Source organism: Sapajus apella, unplaced genomic scaffold, assembly GCF_009761245.1.
Source record: "Sapajus apella isolate SASKATOON/1434 unplaced genomic scaffold, GSC_monkey_1.0 scaffold112, whole genome shotgun sequence".
In the NCBI taxonomy this organism is placed as follows: Eukaryota; Metazoa; Chordata; class Mammalia; order Primates; family Cebidae; genus Sapajus; species Sapajus apella.
Genome location: NW_022437052.1, coordinates 446,280 through 468,447, shown reverse-complemented (window position 1 = coordinate 468,447; position 22,168 = coordinate 446,280). Strand labels below are relative to the sequence as shown.

The following is a 22,168-nucleotide window of genomic DNA, read 5'->3' as shown; positions in this document are numbered from 1 at the left end:
GATTTTTGGTCCCCAACAGAAATCAGATTAGGTAGTCTTATATAGGGAAATAAATCAAAACTTGTTCACTCTGTTTAATAATGTCATTTGCTATCTATAGGACCTGCAAAGGGTAATGAATTCAGCAGATCTACAATCCAGCACTTCGGATTTTTGAAATTTACTCATGAAAATTTAGGAAGTCCTAAAGGCTGTGAAAAATCATTGAACTTCATTGGCAGGCAGGACCTTGCTTTCAAACTCTATGAGGCTACAAATCAGATATTGAGAACTAAAGAGGGACCAGGGCTTTCACAGAGTCACCTATGAGTCTCAGCAGAACTGAGACTAGAAGTCATAGCTAGGACTAGAACTCCACTGACCCCCAATCCAGTATAACCAAGTCTCCTGTGGCCGTTCCCATGATCTGGACTCAAAGACTTTCTGATATTCCCCAAGAGAGTTGTAGGGGCACTCTGTTCTCTGGTTCTTGCAGTATAATGACAGAACTGAGGTTAGGATTCTCCTTGGATGTAAGGGTCACCAGCCTACCATGTTGACAGACAAGGCAATGATAGATTTGGGATGCTTTAAGTTATCTTGTGTACAGCAGGTTCTTATACACAACCCTAGCACATGGAAAATAATTACATTCATCCTGAGCCCCAGCTACTGTTACCAATTCAAATTAGGCCAACATATTGATTAAGATGCAGGTAGTTATGCTGCCATGAGAACTGGAATCTGAATACCTTGTTTTTATCTCTACTTCTAACACTTGCTAGTCACTTATGGTTGATCCACTAATTAACTTCTGTGTGCCTCAGTTTCTCCATCTTTAAGATAGGGATAAAGATGGCAGCCTCAGTTTCTCCATCTTTAAGAAAGGGATAATGATGACAGTATCTGCAGAACAACTTAACTTGAACTAAATGAGAAAATCTAAACAAAACACATAGAATTAAATATGATTTCCTAAGGGTTAGTTTATACATGTTTTGAGAACTTAGAGAAGAGGAAGAAAACATAAGTATCCTAAGGAGATAAGGAAATGTTTCCTCAGTGAGGTTGGAGAGCAGCTAAGCCTTGAAGAATAGGCTGGATTTGAGCACTGGGAGAAGACGTGAGAAGGTAAGGAAGTGGAGGCAGTAGCTTGCACTAGCCGGAGACAGTTTCTGAGTGTCCTAATGCTTTGGGCTTTCTACTTTTATTTTAAGTAATATTCCAATCTTTGACACCTTCATTCAACAATGCTTTTTTTTTTTTTTTTTTTTTTTGAGACAGAGTCTCACTCTGTGGCCCAGGTTGGAGTACAGTATACAGTAGCATGATTTCGTCTCACTGCAACCTCTGCCTCCCGGGTTCAAGCAATTCCCTGCCTCATCCTCCCTAGTAACTGAGATTACAGGCATGCGCCACCACACCCAGCTAATTTTTGTATTTTTAGTAGAGACGAGGTTTCACCATTTTGGCCAGGCTGGTCTTGAACTCCTAACCTTGTGATTCACCTGTCTTGGCTTGCCAAAGTGCTGGTATTACAGTCATGAGCCACCGCGCCTGGCCTCAACAGCGCTTTCTATTTTTCTACTTTCATTTCCTGAATTGTTTCCCTGGGGAGGAGAAGGACTACTTGTTGAAGCAAATCACATCACAGATACCTCTTTTCTTCTCTTTTATTGAAAATTATGTTTATATATATATACATTGTTAAAAAATTAAAGGCTGTCTCCAGATAATTCCCCAAATGAGCAGGCTTAGGCTTTAATCATATTATGTTCCCTTCCTTCTTGCTCTTCATTTGCCAAATTATACTAATGATCATAATCTCTTCTATGTATTTTGGACTTTACAGTGTGTAAGGGTTTTATCTTTGCTGCCACCGTTGGCCCTCTCAGTGAGCCCATGCAGTAATTTATGTTATAATTGTTGAAATCTGTATATGAATGAGTAGCAAGAGCTTCAGAGAACTTGCCTGATACACAGCAGGCTCTCAATAAATATTGGATGGATGGATGGATAGATGGATGGATGGGTGGCTGGCTGGATGGATGGATGGATGGGAAAGACAGGGACCTTGAGTATAATGAGAGCTGCTATATCTGCTGTATTTTATCATTCTCTCTATCCATGATAATTCCAGTTTCAGCAGAGATCCCAAGGCACAGAAAGCAGACATGCCTTACAGTCATTTATATTTGGGATGCCCTGGAGCCTGTCAAATGGAGATGGGCACCAAGCTGGTATGCCGTAATTTGGTGATACAGAAAATCTGATAAATTTCCATGAAGCAAGGTCATTACCCCTAAGGCTGCTTGTATAAGATACTGTCTCCTTTTGTACTCTGTGTAGATAATGTGTTTGGAGTTTCTCCTTTATTTGAGAAAAATAGAGTCCTTGCCCATTTGCATCCCATGGTCTGGAGTTGAGAGGATCAGTGCTTGGGTTGCAGGGAGAATATGCAGAGCAAAGAGAAGGACCAGAAAACTAGAAGTCAGAAAACCTAGGTTCAAGACCCAATTTCAAAACTTAAAAGCTTCGCTTATTTATTCATCGATTATATATTGATTCCTTACTCTGAGGTAGGCTCTGCCGGAAGTGGGAACACAGTACTGAGTAAGGGGGACAAGATATTTGGCCTCATAGACCTTAACTGAAGTGGTGTAAGGGAGAAATATTAAATAAATTGACTGAATAAGCATGATAATTGTAATATAAAGATTCTCCGGGCACCGTGGCTCATGCCTGTAATCCCAACACTTTGGGAGGTCAAGGCAGGCAGATCATCTGAGGCCAGTAGTTCAAGACCAGCCTGGCCAACATGGTGAAACCTCATCTATACTAAAAATGCAAAAATTAGCTGGGTCGTGATGTGTGCCTGTAATCCTAGCTACTTGGGAGGCTGAGGCACAAGAATCACTTTAACCTGAAAAGCAGAGGTTGCAGTGAGCTAAGATCATACCATTGCAGCCTGAGCGACAGAGAAAGATTCTGTTAAAAAAAAAAAAAAAAAGCAATGCACTGAGAGAAGGCAATATGAAGGTATTTGTTTAAGTAGTGGGTCAAGGAAGGCCCTTACTGAGTAGAAGTGATATTTAAGCCTAGATTTAAATGCTGAGATGGTACTACTGCTACAAAACAATTTGGAGAATATTCTAGTCAGAGGGAATAATTTGTGCAATGGTTTGAGAAATCGAAGGACAACCTGGGTAGCTAGAGTGTTTTTGGCAAGGGCCAGAGTGATAGGAGATTAGAATTAGGAAAGCCAAGAAAGTATCAGATGAGGCAGCTCTGACAGACCATGGAAAGAAGAGTGAATTTTATTTTAAGTATGCGAGAAGCCACTGGAAGGTCATAAGTAGAAGGGGATATGATCTCATCTGTTTTAAGAGTTTGGCCCAGTCACTGAACTTCTTTGTGACTCCTTTGTCTCTCCTGAAAACAAGAATTAAACTACTAATTTCATGTCCTTCCAAGAGGTTGCTTGAGTGTCAGATCATGTTCATCATAATACTTTGCTTCAGAAAATCAAACACCGCATGTTCTTACCCATAGGCGGGTGTTGAACAATGAGAACACATGGACACAGGGAGAGGAGCACTACACACTGGGGTCTGTTGGGGGGAAATAGGGGAGGGATGGGGGTGTGGGGAGTTGGGGAGAGACAGCATAGGGAGAAATGCCAGATATAGGTGAAGGGGAGGAAGGCAGCAAATCACACTGCCATGTGTGTACCTATGCAACAATCTTGCATGTTCTTCACATGTACCCCAAAACCTAAAATGCAATTTAAAAAAAAATACTTTGCTCCAAGTTGTGCTTGATAAACTTTGAACTGAATTGTTCAGTATCAATATGAAAATGCTTTGCAAACTGTTAAGTGTCATGCAAGCGTAAGGTATTATCAATAATCAACATTTCCCAAAAGCCCTGCCTTTTCCCCAGGAGTTCATGTGGAACAGATAAAGTAATTGGCCATAAAATGCTTTGAAAACCCTATGCTAATGAAAGATACTTTATATGTTCATTTGTTTATTGAAGTTTGCATTTGGTTTCTTTATTCCATAGTACTGACTTATTCTCTATTTTTGGCCCAGGAAACAACAAGCAGACTCAAGTGTTTTATTTAACCTCAAGAATAAAAATATCTGGAGAGAATATGATGAGTGGGACTGAGAGTCAAGTCAGCAAGTCTTTGGTTAGAACTGAGCACTTCCTCACTCTCTTACCTAAGTAGATAGGAATTTATCCTCATTAGTCATAAGTCCCCTGCTACTTATGAAGAAGTTGTGAAAAATAATACTGACAGTGATGATAATATGAATGACACATGGTTAGTAATGCATATAGATATATACTCATGGGTATGTATATATAGTCCTTTGCTACATTCCTCAGAGCATGTTTTTCTCATCTATTGTTTTACTTTGGCTCACACTCACGCACAGGGGTAGAGTAGGAGTATTCTAATTGGAGAAATGGCTATGAAGTGCTTAAGTGGTTTGCTTCAAAGTCACACTGTGAGTGATAGAGGGGGTGAAACCAGGTCACAGCCCTCCCTAGTCCCGTGCTAGCACTCTGTATCAAAACCCCTCAATTCCTGGGAGGCCTTGGGGGAAAAAAAAAAAAACAGAATCCTGAGCCCCAGATTAAATAATTAGGAACTGGAACATTTTTATACTTTAGAAAATATTTTATTCGAGTAGCCTAGCCCTCTTCCCTCATGTCACATACAGGGAAATGGAGGACCACAAGTAGGAGCCCACTTGGGCAGTGACTTTTCTGCCACCTGCTCAAGCATCTATGGATGTTCCTGCCGTATGCCTTTCAACCTCATATGTAGCTGGCAATTAAGGTGGATGGAGACAATGCAATAGAAGTCAAGGTCGTCCCCTCTGAGGACAATCTTACCAAAGAGGGAATCATAGTAGTTAGAGAACTCTTCAGTTAATTAATAATTTTTTCTTTGTAACAGAAGGGAAGTCTCTGTGACCTTGGGTCTGACCTTGAACCTGACATGCCTATGCCCTAAGTCTCTCTTGCTCTCCCTTCAGGGATTTGGACAAGGTAAATCTTCAAGTTCATTTACCTTCAGTAAAATTTGGAAGCTCTACACATTATCTTGTCCAGTTTGAGCCTAAAAAGTGATGTAGTTCAGAGACAGTCAAGTTTAGTTGGATGAACATGAGTACTAAGCTGGGAAGGTCATGCCCAAGTGTGAGCCTTGTAGTCTTTGGTCAAGTGTCTGCCTTAAAGCTCAGCTTCTCTCTTGGTGAAATGATTTAAAATACCCATCCAGCACATGTCCTAAAATGGACATGAGGTTCCTCTGGGATAAAGGATGAGAAGATACTTTGTATTTTGTAACATTCTACTCAGATGCTGGATGCTCATCTCATTAATATTATACGCTGGTGCCAGTTCCTGGGGGGTCAGCTGCAGAGAAGCTAGTTCAGGCTGCAACATCTCATTAGAAGCTGAAATTTGGATTCAGGAAGGGGAGCATGAAGGGGGTGAGAGCCACCCTCTGCTGCACAGGTTTCTGCTGTTATCTGTATTCAGAGAGGCATCCTGGTACCTTGGCAGTGCTGCTTGGTGGGATGTCTCTGATTTTGATGTTGCATGTGTCAACATTCTAATAGGGCAGCAGCCGAGATGGGGTATGAGTTTGGAAAGACATCCTATGACAGCTTTTTCCTAAAGATGTTTCAACAGATTACCCTTTAGAAATAACAAAGGTGGCTTATGCATTTCACAGGAAGCCCGGGGGCTCAGGGAGCAGCTCAGTTGGAAGTTTGGCATGCAGACAGCTTCCTACTCTTCCATTTTTCCCCACCCTGCACATCTGTGAGATATCATCACTTGTCACAGTAACACAGTATTGTATTTCATTATATTGACAGCAATGGTGAAAGGACAGTAAGGCTATTTCCTTCTAGAATGTTCACATCGGATGGACCTTAAACATTTATTCTTCTCTTAAAATGTAAATCAGATCACCTCAGCCTACTGTTTAAACATTCTATCATGGCTTCCTGTCATGAATAGAATCCAGATGCCTAACATAAGCTGGATAGTAGCCTGAGCTGACCTTTGCTGATCTCTCCAACCTCCCTTCCCATGCAGCTCCCCTTGCTCACAGTGCTTGAGCCACACGGGTCTTTATTCTGTGCCCAAATAGGCCAAGTTTTCTCCTACCTGAGGGGCCACTATTAAAATATGTACCTAAAGCCCTAAAGCTCTTCAGGCCTACATCACTCTTTCCTAAGATCTTTCCTGAATGCCTCCTTCACATCGAGTCTCAGCCCAGCTCAGCCATCTCTTCAGCAAGTACTTCCCTGACCTTCCTCTTTGACCCCACTCCTCTACCCCTCCATATATCTCCATTACATTGCTTTTGGTAATGTCTTCTTAGCATGTGTCGATTTGTTTATCTCTTAGTGCCATGCCATGAGAGGAGAGATTCTTTCTTCTTCTTTTTTTTTTTTTTTTTTTTTTCAAAGTCTTGCTCTGTTGCCCAGGCTGGAATGCCTGGAGTGATCTCGGTTCAGCAGCAGGCAGTGATCTCGGCTCACTGCCAGCCCCACCTCTGAGGTTAGAGTGATTCTCCTGCCTCAGCCTCTGTAGTAGCTGAGACTACAGGTGCATGCCACCACACCCAGCTAATTTTTTATTTTTGGTGGAGACGAGGTTTCACCTTGTTGGCCAGACTGGTCTCAAACTCCTGGTCTCATGTGATCTGCCTGCCTCAACCTCCCAAAGTGCTGGGATCACAGGTGTGAGCCACCATGCCTTGCCTGAGATCCTGTCTTTCCTATTGTATTCTGAATCTCCAGCATGGAAGAATGAAGGTGCCATAGCACAGGATATATTTATTGTCCAATGAGTACTTGTTGGAGGGATGAATGAACCCTATCTTTTTACAGCAGGAGAAGTTAGGATCAGAGAGGAGTGGCTATCATTGTATTTCTGAAGGTTTTATATTAGCACCTTTGGACCATGCTGGGACTTTGGCAAATTATAGCATTCAAGGGTTTTGGGGTAATGTTCTTGGATCCTTAGAAAATCAGCAAATAGAGATAAGAGTGTCTTGAGCCCTGTGAAATTGTTGGCTATTTCTAGGGAGAAGATTCATAGCTTTTATTGGTACTTCAAGGAGACCTTTGATTCATCAGTTGCTCCCATCAATTTTTCCTTTTAATTAATTTAGTTTGGAAAATGTGGAGTGAGCCTAAAAGAGGATAGATGTCTCAGCACCACCTTGAAGACCCTTCTTCTTTTTCACTGACTGCATGATTCCATCGTTCTGCCACAGAATATAGGGACGGCTCCTCTTTCTATCACCAGAGCATATATTTCTTAAGTTCATTATTTCCATGATGAATCTATGGTGCCATAAGCTAAAGTCAGATTTCCATATGAATCAAAGAATTCTGGAGTTGGGAGAGCACTTAATTCAGTGTTCATAAACCAAAGTGTACAGCAGAATTTTCTAGGGAAAATTTTTTAACAATTATGAGTTTTCCATCCCTTCCCCGACTTATATTTTTTATTTTATTTTTTTGTTAGAAATAAGACTTTACTCTATCACCCAGACTAGAGTTCAATGGCATGATCACAGTTCACTATAGTCTTGAATTCCTGGGCACAGCGATCATCCACCTCAGCCTCCTAAGTAGCCAGGACCACAGGAGGTGTGCCACCACACCCAGCTAATTTTTGTAATTTTGGTAGAGATGGGGTTTTGCCATGTTGCCCAGACTGGTCTCAAACTCCTGACCTCAAGCAAGCCTTCCACCTCAGCCTCCAAAAATGCTGGGATTACAGGCATGAGCCACCACATTCAGCTAATTGTAGTTTTTTTTTTTGTTTTTGGGGGGTTTTTTTTTGCTACAGATGGGGTTTCGTCATGTTGCCCAGACTGGTTTTGAACTCCTGGGTTCAAGTGAGCTGCCTGCCTCAGCCTCCAAAGTGCTGCGATTGCAGGTGGGAGCCTCTGCACCTGTGTCCCCTGACTTTTAGAAGTGGAGTTTATTAGTTTCCTAGCACTTCTGTGACAAAATTCCACAAACAGGTTGGCTTAAAACAATATAAGTTCATGGTCTTGTAGTTCTGAAGGATAGAAGTCTGAAAGAAAAGTCTTGGTAGGGCTATGCTCTCTCTAAAACCTGTAAGTGAGAATCCTTCCTTGACTCTTCCTAGCTTCCGGTGGTTGCCGTCAGTCCTTGGCAATCCTTGACTTGAAACTGCCAAAGAACTGCTGCACTTTCTTCCCCACCTCTGTCACCACATGGCTCTTTCCCCTCATGTATCTGCATGTCTTTTCTTCTTGTAAGGACACCAATCATATTGTATCAAGGTCCACCCTACTCCAGTTTGACCACATCCTAGTGTTTATATCTGCAACGTTCTGAGGTACTAGAAGTTGAAACTTTGCTTTGGGGAATACCCAAAACATGACATGACATAGGGTATGGGAATCTGCGTTTTTTAAAAAGCTCCACCAGTGACTGTGTTGAGATACACTGCTCTTATAAACATGCCCTTCACTGAAAAGGTGAGAAACTGAGGGCCAGGAAAGGGACAAGGCCAGGGTCATGCAGAGTCTCAGTGATAGAGACTGGGGCCCCAAGAGTCATGACTACCCCAATATACTTTCTAATGTGCCAAGCTGCCTTTTGGAGTCTGGACCTGGTAATGCTCTCACTTGTCTACAAGGACCAGCATTTAAGTAAGTATTTCCAGTTGTTCACGTCTGCTCCAAGGGGTCACTTCTCCAGTGTAATCTAAGGGGCATCAGTGGATCTTTTGGTCCAGTCACCTGCCTTCATTACAAAGGATATGGTTTGGGGGCAAGTTGGACTATCTCAGCAGTCATGGACAGGCACCCCAGTTTTCTCCCATGTTGCCCCAAATTACTGTGGTGGGTAATTGGTATTTGGATGAAATTCTGTGCTATACGTATGGGAAGACATCCTTCCTCATCCATTATTTACTCAGAACACTAACATATGGCATATGTTAGCATGGTCCTCTCTCGGGTTCACATGTAGGTGAGATCTTAGGAAAAGAAATTAACATCTGGAAAGACAACACAAACCTTGTCCACAGTGGTTGAGATGTTACTCAATGGAATTATTGATTGTCGTGCCCAATTTGTGTCCCCTCTCATTGTATTTTTATGCTGGAAGTCTACACAATCTGTTGTTTCCCATCTCAGCCAGATCCCTCACAGCAGATGCACTTAAAGTCACAGATCCCAAAGTAAGCAAATCTAAAGTGTTTAATGTATTATTAATCAGCTAGTTGCCAAAATGATAGAGCTCTAGGGCGGCCTAAGGAAGACATCAATATTTATGGCCTCGTTAGGGAGTGCATATTTTTCTCTCTCTCCTTTTTCCCTCTCCCTCTTCCCTTTAGATGAGAATGGAAATAGGAAGCCTGTTATGTTTTATGCCACTGTACAAGACAGGAATGTCATGTTTTGAAATGAGACAACTACAATGTGGTATTTTATGTTTGTTTGAGAATATTAGCTGTTAGGACTGTGGTAACCTCTGCCAGGTTGGGATAAACAAAACCAGTCTGCATTCCATGGTAATACAATGGAAAAGCATGGAGAATATAAGAAACCTGGGAGAACTTGTTTGCAAACAATTCATTTTTCTAATGAGGTGACTAAGGCTCAGAGAGGGAAAGGGTTTCCTTTGTGACCATATGTTCATTTTATCATTCAACAAATCTTAACTGCATATCTCCTATTCAACAGTATATGAGCTGCCAGGGACAATGAGGTAAGTATTAGCAGAAATACCTAACAGGCATTGAGCACTTCTTAGGTGCTAGGTACACACTAAGTCCTTCAAGTAGTCTCTCTCCTGCTGAAAGTGCTATTCCAAGTGCAAGTTGCACTTGGAATAATACAGGTGCCTTGGCTCCAAGGCTCCATGTGACCTACCTTTCTGACCTTGCCTCACTTCATTCCCCCTTCCCTCATTTCTTATGCTTCAGACTCAGTGGCTTTCATTGTTACTATTTTTGGAATATATACCAGGCTTATTGCCCCTTTGGACCTTTGACTCAGCTGTCTCTGCTGACTAGATTCTTCTTCCCTTTATCACTTCTGGCTACTTATATTTCAGGCCTTAGTACAAAATCTTTTACAGTGATTTCTTGAAAGTGAGTAACCTCATTCTTACCCATTAAGAGGTAGTGACTATCTCTATCATATCACTATCTCTTAACAAACCTGCTTTTGTGTCATCTTACACAGTGATATGCTGTTAAATACTTAACACCTGAATCTGGTGGGGTGGTGGGGAGAGGGAGTGTGCTGGTTTCTAGCATTTGCCAATTTTCATGATGTAAATACCTCTACTATGGCTAATACAATAGTTCAAGCTATCAACATGATGCCACTGAATAAGAAGTTGAGAAGAGATACACACAGTTCACTGTTGTGAGCCAGTACGTACCACCTCTGACATACTTCTTATTGTCTGAAATTATCATATTTTTTTGTTTAGTTGTAATTCTTTTATGCTCCTATGCAATATAAGCTCCAAAAGAAGAGAAACTATCTCTGTTCTGGTTATGGTTGTATTTCTAGCATCTAGAACAAGGCCAATAATATGATAGTAACTTAATAAATAACTGTGGAATGACTTATGGATGAATAAATGAATGAATGAATAAATGAATGAATGAATGAATGAGAATCCTCACAATTAGGTAGGTACTACTATCATCCTCATTTGCCAAATAAGGAAACTAAAATGCGGATAGAGATTAAATAACTTGTCCAAGCTCACACGGTTAGTACATGGGATTGCTGGGATTTGAATCAAGGCAGTTTTTCTCCAGAGCCTCTTCTCTAAATCCCAAGCTACATGAATTCAACAAAGTCACTTCTCTTGAAGGGCTCAAAGTCTAGAGAAGAAACAGACACTTGAACAAAAAGGGGGAATAATGCACTTATGACAAATATGTACATAATATGCACTAAAGGACCTGAGTGAGGACCAGGACAGTGGCATGGTGATTAGGTAAGGTAATATTTGATGGAGACTTGCAGGATATCATTGGATTGCTCTTTCCACCATAACAAATTTTTTCCCACCTGGCGCAATTGACATTATGAAATCTTTCCTAGATAAGGAAGAGAAATCAGGCTTTACTTAAATATAAAGAAAACCACAGAAGATGGCTTAAGTGTCGGCCAGATATTTCAGGACACAGGAAATTCAATAGTCCACATGAAGCACACTTCCAGACAGGGTCTTAACTTCTCTTCACTGCTGATCTTGTGACATGCTATCTGATGAAGGGCTTTATTAAGCTCTGGGTTGAATTGTTCACCCATTTCTGCTTCTGATTCTTTGCCTCTTTCACCAAAAATCAGGTGGCTACTCACCTGGGATGATAGTTTGGATGTTTGTTCCCACCCAAAATCTCATGTTGAATTGTAATCCCCAATGCTGGTGGTGGGGCCTGCTGGGAGGTGTTTGGGTCATGGGGGCAGATCTCTCATGATTTGGTGCTTTTCTTGCAATAGGGAGTGACTTCTCAAGATATGGTGGTTGTAGAATATGTCACCTTCCCTACCACCCTCTCTCACTCTTCTTCTTGCCATGTGACATGCCTGCTCCCACTTCACTACCCACCATGATTATAAACTTCCAGAGGCCTCGCCAGAAGCAGATGCCAGTGCTATGCTTCCTGTACAGCCTAGAGAACTGTGAACCAATCAAACCCTCTTTTTTAAACAAATTATCCAGTCTCAGGTATTTCTTCACAGCAGTGCAGGAAAAGCTTAATACATAGTGAGTAGATAGTGTACCATGGCATTCTCTTGATTGTTCTATTAGCCAAGCTTGAGAAGTCACAGAGACATTACTGACAACCGCCATAACCTTGGCATTCCCTGCCTCTGCTTCTCCCCTCCCCAACCCCAAATAGCTACTAGGTTCTTTTGTCAAGTCTTGCATCATACCTTTCCCTTCATCTCCACAGCTACCATTCTGGTCCAAGATATGGGTCTATTCATCCACTCATTCATTCAACATACGTCGAGTGCTCTGTGGCAGGCAATGTGATAGGCTTAGGGAATTCAATGATAACCAAGAACAAACATGACTCCTACACTCACAGAACATATTTCCAGTGAGGCATATTCTAGTGGGGCAAGCAGCTGTAAATCAAATAACCACCTGAGTAAATGGATAATTCTAACTGTGATGAAAATTACCAAGGGGAGAAGGACATGGTGCTGGGAGAGCTTCTAACAGGACATTGACATAATGAGGAACACCAGGAAAGTAGTCACATTTATACCAAAACCTGAGGTTCTAAAAAATGAGAAATCATTAAGGTATTGAATGGAGGAAAAGTGGAAAAGTCATTTCTGCCAATTGGAAAGACATGTACAAATATTTTTCAATGGAAGGGAGCTTAGCCCCTGCCAGGATAGTGAAAAGTAGACTGGTTTGGATGGGGACAGAGAAGACAGCAGAAAATGGCTTGGGATCGGGCTGAGTAAATATGGCAGTGTTAGCCTCTGTGTCTAGATATTTGAGGGAATCCATTTTTGTACTCCCTCTATAATACCTAGTCTCCCCTTCTGGCTCATTTGCCAAATTCCTCTTTCTAAAGCACTGGGTTCGTGTGTATGTGTATGCAAGTGCTTTCCCCCACCCCCTAGGTCCCCATTACTCCTGTACTCCAAAAAACATCAGTTGTTTTTCTAGTGCCTGCAATGTAAAGCCTAAACCAGTGGTATCAAAGACTTCTGTAATCCAGCATCAATTCAACTTTCAGCTGTCACTTCCCCCTGTTGGGAAACCATATAACATAATGTTATGACATAGTGGCAGCAGGAGCTTTGGAGTCAAATAGCTGATATAAATCTTCTTTCTTCCGTTTTCTGCCTTTGTAACCCAGATCAGATTGCTTAATCCTGCTGAGCCTGCAGTTTTGTACTTTTAACATGGAATTATAGTGTAAGGTTTAAATCAGATAATTAAATAAAGCCTTGAGCATGATCCGTGATGTACTGAAAGTACTGATTAAATAAGGGTCTATTAAACTATACAGTCTACTCACTATCTCGCATTCTTATCTAGTATTTACTAGCCAGTTAGGCACTATTTCTCTTGCTTAGATCAACTTCTTTCACATCTATCCAAAACGTATAACCCTTTGATCACCAGGTCAATATCTTCAGCTCCTTTCTTTCAGGTACTATATCTTGTATTTGCTTCATAACACCTAGTACAATGCATGAAGCATTGCTCTTAAAAAACATTCCTTGGATGGATGAATGAATAAATGAATAAAGGAGTTAAGTAAAAGAAAACCAATTTTTATATTATTCTAGGTAAGAGGAAAAAGGGAAATGAATCAAAATATCTTGGAAATAAAATTCTATTCCTCTCTGTCAGCTTGTTTGTTTGTTTATAAGCTAGGGAGCATGTTGCCTACCGTCTATTTAGTCTCACAAGTATGTTAACATCATTAACATAAGGTTTGTCAAGTACTTTATACTGCCTGGAGGAAAGATGGCACAGAAATTTAAAATATTATATTTTATCCTTCCAGGAAGAAAAAAAAGCAGCAATATCTATTTTGTGAAGTACATCAATTTTGGATCACTCTAATGGAAGTGCCCCTTCCATAATGGTTTATCTTTTCACATGTGTGTTAATTTATACATTTCAAAGCCCCTAATGGATACCTTTGATTTTAATTAAGTACATTTTGCCAAATTTCAACTTTAGAAACTCAGTAAAATAGTTCCCATACTTGCTTTGCAGAATTTGCAATATTTGATATAAATTTATTATAAAAGGGTATGTCAGAAACTTCTCAGACTGAAATCAGCCACCCAGCACCTTTCTCTTAGGATTCAAGTACTCTATCATGTGCTTGCTTTCTTGTTTGTCTGTGTGATTCAGTGGTTTTATTTTTATTATTGTAGAAAATAATAAATATGTCTTGAATGACCATTTCGTTACTGAGTACTACCAGAGATTCAAGGGCCTTGCATGCATCTGCATTTACTCTCAGGTTGGCACTTATAAACTGCTGCTGTAATTGTGATAAACTATTGAGAACAGAAAAAAGTAAATTTGATGCAGAAATAATGCATAGTAAGATAATGCTGGGTAAAGACTCACTGACACAGTAACGTACTGTATAGAAAAACAGGGAAGACACTGGTAAATAAACTGAATCTTCACACAGTACACAGTAGTTTAGGCTGAACTCACAGAATCAATGTGATTACACAGTACTATATCGCTGTCACAAATGGTGTTTTGGAGTCAGCAAATACTACACTTTCTAACATTTAATTAATATTGATGATTCAAACTATACTGATGTTATAATTGTGTTTGTCTCATTTGTAAATTTCCTTTGGTTTTATAATTCTAAGATAGCTATAAACAAAGGATTGATCTCTGACTTCGTGTTTGTACATTTTCAAGTTGCATCATAGTAAATATAACTTGTCAACACTGTGGATTCAGAAGAAAAGTTTGCTTCAAAAAGCATCCATAAATTACATGAATTCAAAAAACATTGTGTTAGTGGGTGATAGTGAAAGTCTCCAAGAAAGTGTTGCATTATGGCCAAGCTTTATTATACCAAGTTCACAAAACATAAAGGGAGGGATCAGAAATGTAGAAAATGGCAGATATGGAAACAACAGTTTTGCAGGTAAAATACTGAAGTTCTAAGAGGTTTTTAGGGTTGGATAAAACGGAAGAATCAAGGTTGAGAGACAGCCAGAATCCTGTAAGTATTGTTGATGAACTCTTAAAATGTCCAAACTCAACAAGCTATTGAAGTGTGTGTGTGTGTCTGTTTGTGTGTGTGTGTGCCCGTGCGTGTGTTATAATATATGTGCATAACTCTTCTTCAATGTTTTGGAGATCTTCTGTCTACAGGACTGCTTCGCTAATTTACCAATGATAGGCTTTGTGGAAGTGATACTAATTTTAAAGAAATTTACTTTACACCTATACTTTCTTTAAAAAAAACTTTTGTAAAACAAAGCCATCCTAATTTACCTCTTCAAAGCTGTTATCTATACCTAGTTTTAGTAAAAGAAGCGGTAAGCCTGCATTTGTTAGTTTCTAAACTTTATTTTCACCTTCCTGCATCTATAAATTTTTGTTCTTGTTTATGGTGTGTACTGTGCTTGTGAGAAGAACACCGCCTTTTTTTCTTATCCTTTCAAAGTTGAGAAGACTATTTGTAAGAGTGTGAAGAGGTCTAAGCCTTGCCCCTTTAAATGGGGTATTGTGTTAATTGTAAGCACTGCAATGTGGGTTGTTCTATTATAGGTTGTTGTACTCCGTGTCAAAAGCTTTAGTTCCTTCTTGACCCAGTCCTAGTTATTCAAGAGTCATTGAACAGAGATACGCAATTTTAAGTTGCTTTTTGGAATGAATTTGAAGAGAGTGAAGGGTTGAGTGGAGAAGTCAGCAAGATCATCTTTATCTATGCAGACTCCTTTCCATAATTTTTCCCCAATCCTATGCCTAATTTTATACAAGGAATCTCTTCCTGACTTTTTCATTGCCTTTTCTTAGGGCATGAAAATATGAGTTTCATTTTATAGACTGCTCTTAACTTTTCAAAACCATTCCAACAATATTCATCAAAGAAATGGCCAGTGTTTATGGAGCACTAATTTGTCACTCAACATTGTGCTGGACATTCAAGATAACCCATTGTGTATCTCACGACATCCCTGACCAACACCTCTCCATACCTAATAGGTCAGATCCTCATTCACAGGTTTTCATAGTACACACAACTCCCCTGCACAGCACTAGGTCCCATGTAGGCAATAATTATTTAACTTGTCTATGCCTTTTCACTTAACGGTGAGCTCCTAGAGGATATAGGGGAAGTCTGTTTTGTTCACTGCTGAATTCCTAGAACCCAACTTAATATCTAGCACCAAGAAGCATTCGATAGAAATTGGATGAAATAAAGAAGGAATGGTTGGTCTGGGAAGGGGTTGGGAGTATGAGAAGCATACTATTATTTAAGAAGCAAGGAAGGTATTTAAAAAGCACAGAATTGTATAAAGGTAGGTTCCTGCAACAAGAATACCACACAAGTTAGAAAGTAGGCCAGATTATTAACTACAAACTAAGGAAGTAGAACAATCTTTTGTGATTGCAACATGAAAGCAAAAGTCCAAACCGGGAATCATCTCAAAAAATAGAAAGTGTATTAAGAAAACATGCTTTAACTGCACCTGGAGGAAAAAGAAGTGAGCTATCCCTTTTAGTGTGTGAGAAGGAAAAGCAAATGACTGATTTCAGAAAGCAAAAGCATCTAGGGCTTTATTCTTCTGCCCCTCCTTAGTTTTTCTTTCCCAGAGTAAAGGCAGTTATATTATCAAAGCACACAGCATCCAGAGGGGATGGGGAGGAGTCTGGCCAGGAGACACAAGGGCTGATGAAAGATGATTTTAGAAGTTGGCTCTTTTCATAGCAAGAGGCTGTATTCCTTGAACTGTCCAAGCCATGGCCTGTTGTTTTTCAGAACTCATAGGAGGTGGTAAAGGTCAGAGAGTGTCCCTGAAACTAGTAGACGGCTCTAGATTCCATTGAATTCCTGCCCAGGGGCCTGACAGCATAGATGAATCCTACTACTTCCAACTTCCTCTAGAGTTAGCAGAGTACTGATTTGGGAGTCAAGAGACCAAAATTCTAGTGCTCGCTGTGCCGTGGTCTCACTTTGTTATCCTGAGCGTATCACTTTATCTTTTGTATCCTCAGTTTCTCCTTCTATAAAATGAAGCATTTTCTCATCACTAGTTGGTAGGACAAGGACATTTTTAATTTCTTTTTTCTCCCTAAATAATGCATCTATATAACTTATAAAATCAAATACTATTTCAAGTCATAATACAAAATTCAACATTCTCTTCTCTCCTCCCTTTCTAACCTGGCTTCCAGCTCTTGTGAGGGATCACGTTAAGCCCCCTTAGCTGTTTCCTCTGATATTTTACCTTTGTATCTCTTGTATTGCCTGCCCTGGTTTGGGATGCTATAACAAATACTGTAGACTGGGTGGTTTAAACAAGAACTGTTTACTTCTCAGTTCTGGAGGCTGGGAAGTACAAGATCAAGGCAAGGCCAATTTGGTTCCTGGGAAAGACCTGCTTCCTAGTTTACAGATGGCCACCTTCTTGCTGTATCTTCACATGGCAGGGAGAGTAGAGAGAGAGAGAGAAATTGAGTCTCTGACTTCTTATAGTCTCATCATGGGGCTCCACCCTCATGACCTCTTTAAATCTGATTACCCGCCAGGCACAGTGGCTCACACCTGTGATCCCAGCACTTTGGGACGCAGAGGCGGGTGGATTTCTTGAGGTCCAGAGTTGGAGACCAGCCTGACCAACATGGCAAAACCCTGACTTTACTAAAAATTAAAAAAAAAAAAAAATTAGCCTGGCATGGTAGCGCATGCCCATAGTCCCAGCCAGTTGGGAGGCTGAGGCACTAGAATCACTTGAGCCTGACAGGCGGAAGTTGCAGTGAGCTGACCTCATGCCACTGCCCTCCCGCCTGGGTGACAGAGTGAAATTCCATCTCAACAAAATAAAAATAAAAATAAATCTGATTGCCTCGCAAAGACTCCACCTTCTAATCCTATCCCACTGGGAATTAGGGTTTCAACATATGAATTTGTGTGTGGGTGGGGGCACACACCTGTAATCCATAGCAATGCCGTTTCCTGATTTTTCAATTTTAGATATTAGTTTTTGACTCTACTATGGCAGATGCGGATTCAGCTCATACATCCTCTACCCATCAACCACCTCACACTGCCCCTATTTTCCAATCAAAGCCATTATTAAATTAATATTCAGTATTTACGTTATGATTACTAAATAAAAACCTTCACAACTAAGCCAAATAGTGTACTCTAAGACTTTTTGCATGTCTACTATATTGTATTGTTTGTTTGCTTGCTTTGTTTATTTATTCTGAGTATTTTTTTTTATTCTACATATTTTATCATTCACTCAGATCCAAAATTACGGAGCAAACCACAGAATTCCTCCCGGTTACAATTAGGAATGTGAGATGATCTCTCAGTTGCATGATTTTCCCAGAGACCCTCATCTGGGAGCCCCCTGAAGCTGAAGCCTGAGCTGGTTGCTGTTGTGACCTACAGGGGAGCTATCTTCTGGGACCAACGCTTTTCTCCAGTGCTGGATCTCCTATTCTCTGTATCTCATTTTTCCTCATTACCAGTTACACACTCATTTTGGCAAATGCATTCTCCAGTAGTTTCTTATGTTCTCATTCATAGGCAGATGTCGAACAATTAGAACGCATGGACACAGGAAGGGGAGCATCACACACTGGGGTCTGTCGGGGGGAACTAGGGGAGGGACAGCAGAGGGTGAGGAGTTGGGGAGAAATGCCAGATATAGGTGATGGGGAGGAAGGCAGCAAACCACATTGCCGTGTATGTACCTATGCAACAATCTTTCATGTTCTTCACATATACCCGAAAACCTAAAATGCAATAAAATATATATTAAATAAATAAATAAAAATTAAAAAAAGAAAGTATGAGAAGTAAATTTTTAGATCTTGCTTATCTGAAATAGCTTTTATTCCACTCTCAAACTTCATTAATTGGAGATGAAAGGCAATCCTGGAAATAATTTTTATTCAGAGTTTTGCACATATTATTTCATTATCTTCTTTTTTCCATTGTGGTCAATTAAAAAGTCCAGTGTTATTCTGCATGCTCCTTCTTTGTTTGGGACTTCTTGTCCCTTCTTCTCCTCCAGAAGCTGTTATGATTATTTTTTTTGTCTCTAAAGTTCTAATATTTCAAGATCACCTTTTTTTATTCACAGGTCACTCATGGGGCTAGACAGACGTTCTGTAAGCTTTTTCCACCTGAAGACTCAGACCCTTCAATTTTAAGAGATTTTTAAGAGTTTTAAGAGATTTTCTTTTGTAATTTATTTGATATCATCCTTGCCTTCATTTCTGCTCTTTCATTTGCAATTCCTAGTAGGTGTATGTTAGGTTTCCAAGATTCTATCTCTTTGACTTTTATTTTATTTTCTGGGTGATATCTTCAACTTCATCTTTCAGTATTTTTGTCAACTAATGTATTTATCTACTGCATTAGCTTCCAAGAGTTCTTTCTTGCTTTTTGATCATTCCTTCATTATAGCATCCTATTCATGCTCTAGAATGAGTGCATGTTTTTTCAATGTGTTCTTTTGGTCTAGTTTGCCACTAGACCAAATTACAAACAGACTAAATTGTGCTTGTTTTCCATGATTTTTGTTGTTGCAGTTTGTTCATTTTAATTTCTCCCTCTCCCTCCTCCATATTTAGAGGTCTTTGACTGTCTGCTCTTGTAAGTACCAGAAAGCCGATGGGCTGTTCTTCGCGCAAGGAGGAAGGTGGCCGGTTGGTGTCCTTACCTTTATCGTCAGCTGTACCTGGTGATCCTAGAGTCTGTATACTTTGTCTTCTTCAGAGTCAACCCCCAGTCTTCTGCTTGGCTGAAAAGAGGAAGTACTTGGCTTCATGGGCTCGGGGGTTAGGGGATGTTCTGGGTCCTGGGTCTTTCTGCCAGTTTTTACTCCCATCCCATACCTCAGCCCTCAGAGGATCCAGTGCTTCATATTTTTACACCATTCTCATCATCTGTGGTTTTATGGCTTTCTTCTTATTGACTCCACTCACTTCTTCACAGATGGTTATTTCAGCTTTCTTCACCTTGTTAAGTCAGTTACTTTCACCCACTTTACACCCTTCAAATGTTTTACTTCCTTTGTCTTTTCTTCCCTCTTCTCAATTTCTCTTTGATCTGTATATTCACACTTATTTTATTATTTTGTTGTGATTCATGTGAGTTTGGGGAAGATAGCAAAGATAAGCATGCATATTCCATATCACATGCATTAGACAAACACAGTGTTGTGAAACTGCATTTTTTAGAAAAAACTTTTTGTTGTAGTTCTAGATTTACAGCAAGGTCACAAGGGTAATTTAGAGAGTTCCCAAATACTCCATGCTCCATTTTTCTCCCCTATAATTAAAATCTTACATTAGTGTGGTGCACTTGTCACAGTTAATGAACTAATACTAATACATTATTATTAACTAACACTAAATACCTGTTTACCTAGCTTTTTGGAAAAAAGTCACTATGTCCAGTCTACATTTAAGAAGTGATGAGTTACACTCCACCTCTCTGAGGGCAGAGTGTCTACGTAAATTATTTTAAATTATTCTGACTGGGAAATTTGTTTCTTCTCATTATTTATTTACATATTCAATTATTTATTTATATTAACATGGATTCAGGATACCTATTTTATGCTTTGGGCTATAATTCAATACCATTCCATTTATTTTATTGCTCAAATTGAGAAATGCTTAATTGTAAACCTTTATCTAAAATGCAAGATATGAGTTAGATAATATAAACACAGTCTATGTCTTAGAAATAATTCTTTAGTCCTTTGCTACCTAACAAAGTGCTAGACACGGAGTGCTGGGCAGGCACATAGGATTTGGACACTATATACTTCTTTGGCTGACTGCTTCTAAATACATATTCAGTCATTTCTAAATGCCCAGTGTCATGTTCCATGAGAGGTCACATAGATGCATAAAAGCTCCCTCAAGGATCTCTAACTTTATTAGGAAAATACACATACACAGAAAACGAAAAAACAGGTCAACACTGTCACTAAGTATCAAATTATGTCATTTTAACAGTTTGAGGGTAACAGATTTCGTGGCCCGAGTGATTAAGTTGGATGCATCCATCATGGCTGGCATCCCAGAAGAGGCTGGGAATGATTTAGACAGAGTCAAAAGGGGGAGTCTTTTAACCACACAGGGTTTAACAAGTATGCATCTATTCTTTTTGGAATGTTTACAAATTGTCACATAAGAAGCATTTTATAACTTACTTTCCTTTTAAAAATTTATCCTAGCCAGGCACTTTATTTTTGTTCATATTTGGTTTTCTGCTTCTGTCCACATGTACATTTCAAAAGTCAACAAACAATAATCCATTTTTTATACATTGTGGTTTCTAGCTGACAAACTCTTTCCACACTGGCTCATTGATCCTCACAGGAAGCCTGTGAAGAGGCAGTTACAACAGATGTTACATAGAGCTCCATTTTGCAGGTGGAAAAATGGAGGCCCCTGATTTTCAGGAGATTACACAGGTGCAAATGGGAGAGGTGAATCTAGATCTCAGCACCCCTGACTCCAAATCCAGGGCTCTGTTCATTAATCTGGAGCCCCTGTTCTGATGCTGGGAAAGCTGGGATGGAGGAGAGGCAGGAGAGATGGAGACCCTAAAAACTCAGCATTGTGGTTTCTAAGATCTCTGGTGTCCTAATTCTCCCTTCTCAAATGAAACGTAATATATCAGCCTTGGAGATTAAAATGAGTTGCCAGCACTTTATCCTCTGAAAGCTTTCCCAAGAAGAAGGCATTCTGCACCACCAGTCTTTGCCAATTAAACAAGTTGTTTAATGAAAAACTGTATTTGTTTGCCAAAGCTGGTCCCATCCAGGCAAACCAGTGCTATTGCCACCCAACTGTCATACATGTTGATGGATCAGGTGAGAGGTGGAAGCAGAGTCTCTGGGAATGGTCTGAGCTCACCAGGCCTCACGGCCTCCCCAGGCATTCTGCACACTTGGCTGTCTGCAACCTCCTCTGCTAGGAATGGAGCAGAGACAGCTAGCAAACACCACCAGGAGAGCTTCTTTAAGGTCCTTTGAAGGGTTCACTCTGCGGGAGACTGACGGTTTTGAACATTTCAGCTCCACAGAGCCTTAAGCCCTGTTTTGAAGGGGAGCTTTGGTCAATAGAAATCTGGTCCTTAGAACTCACTTCCCCTCTTTTCCTTTGTATATTTCAACATTTAGTAGGCTCGGGGACTACCTGAATATGAATTGGTTATTCAGACTTTCAGAGGCAGGATCTCTGAAGGTCTGTGCCATGGATCCTGAACCCCATTTTGCAATTTTGAGTGTCTAGTCTTCTTTCTAGGTTTGTGGTCCAATTAGGGGCACCAAATCTTTTTCAAGAACTCAGGTTCTATAGGAGGACTGCCAGGGTTTATATTCTGGTTTCTTCATTTCACAGCTATTTGGCCT

The 22,168-nt window shown here is 40.2% G+C and overlaps 1 protein-coding gene and 1 long non-coding RNA gene across 4 annotated transcripts in view; one reads left to right on the top strand and one right to left on the bottom strand.

Moving 5' to 3' along the window:
* GRIA1 (glutamate ionotropic receptor AMPA type subunit 1) overlaps positions 1-22,168 on the top strand; it is a 323,009-nt gene that overhangs the window by 89,977 nt on the left and 210,864 nt on the right. The gene's annotated exons all lie outside the window — the stretch shown is intronic.
* Positions 9,153-10,661, bottom strand: LOC116537581. Its single transcript, XR_004263204.1, has 2 exons — positions 9,931-10,661; positions 9,153-9,887 (listed from the first exon to the last, which is right to left on the bottom strand). It is a non-coding gene; the product is annotated as an uncharacterized LOC116537581 (long non-coding RNA).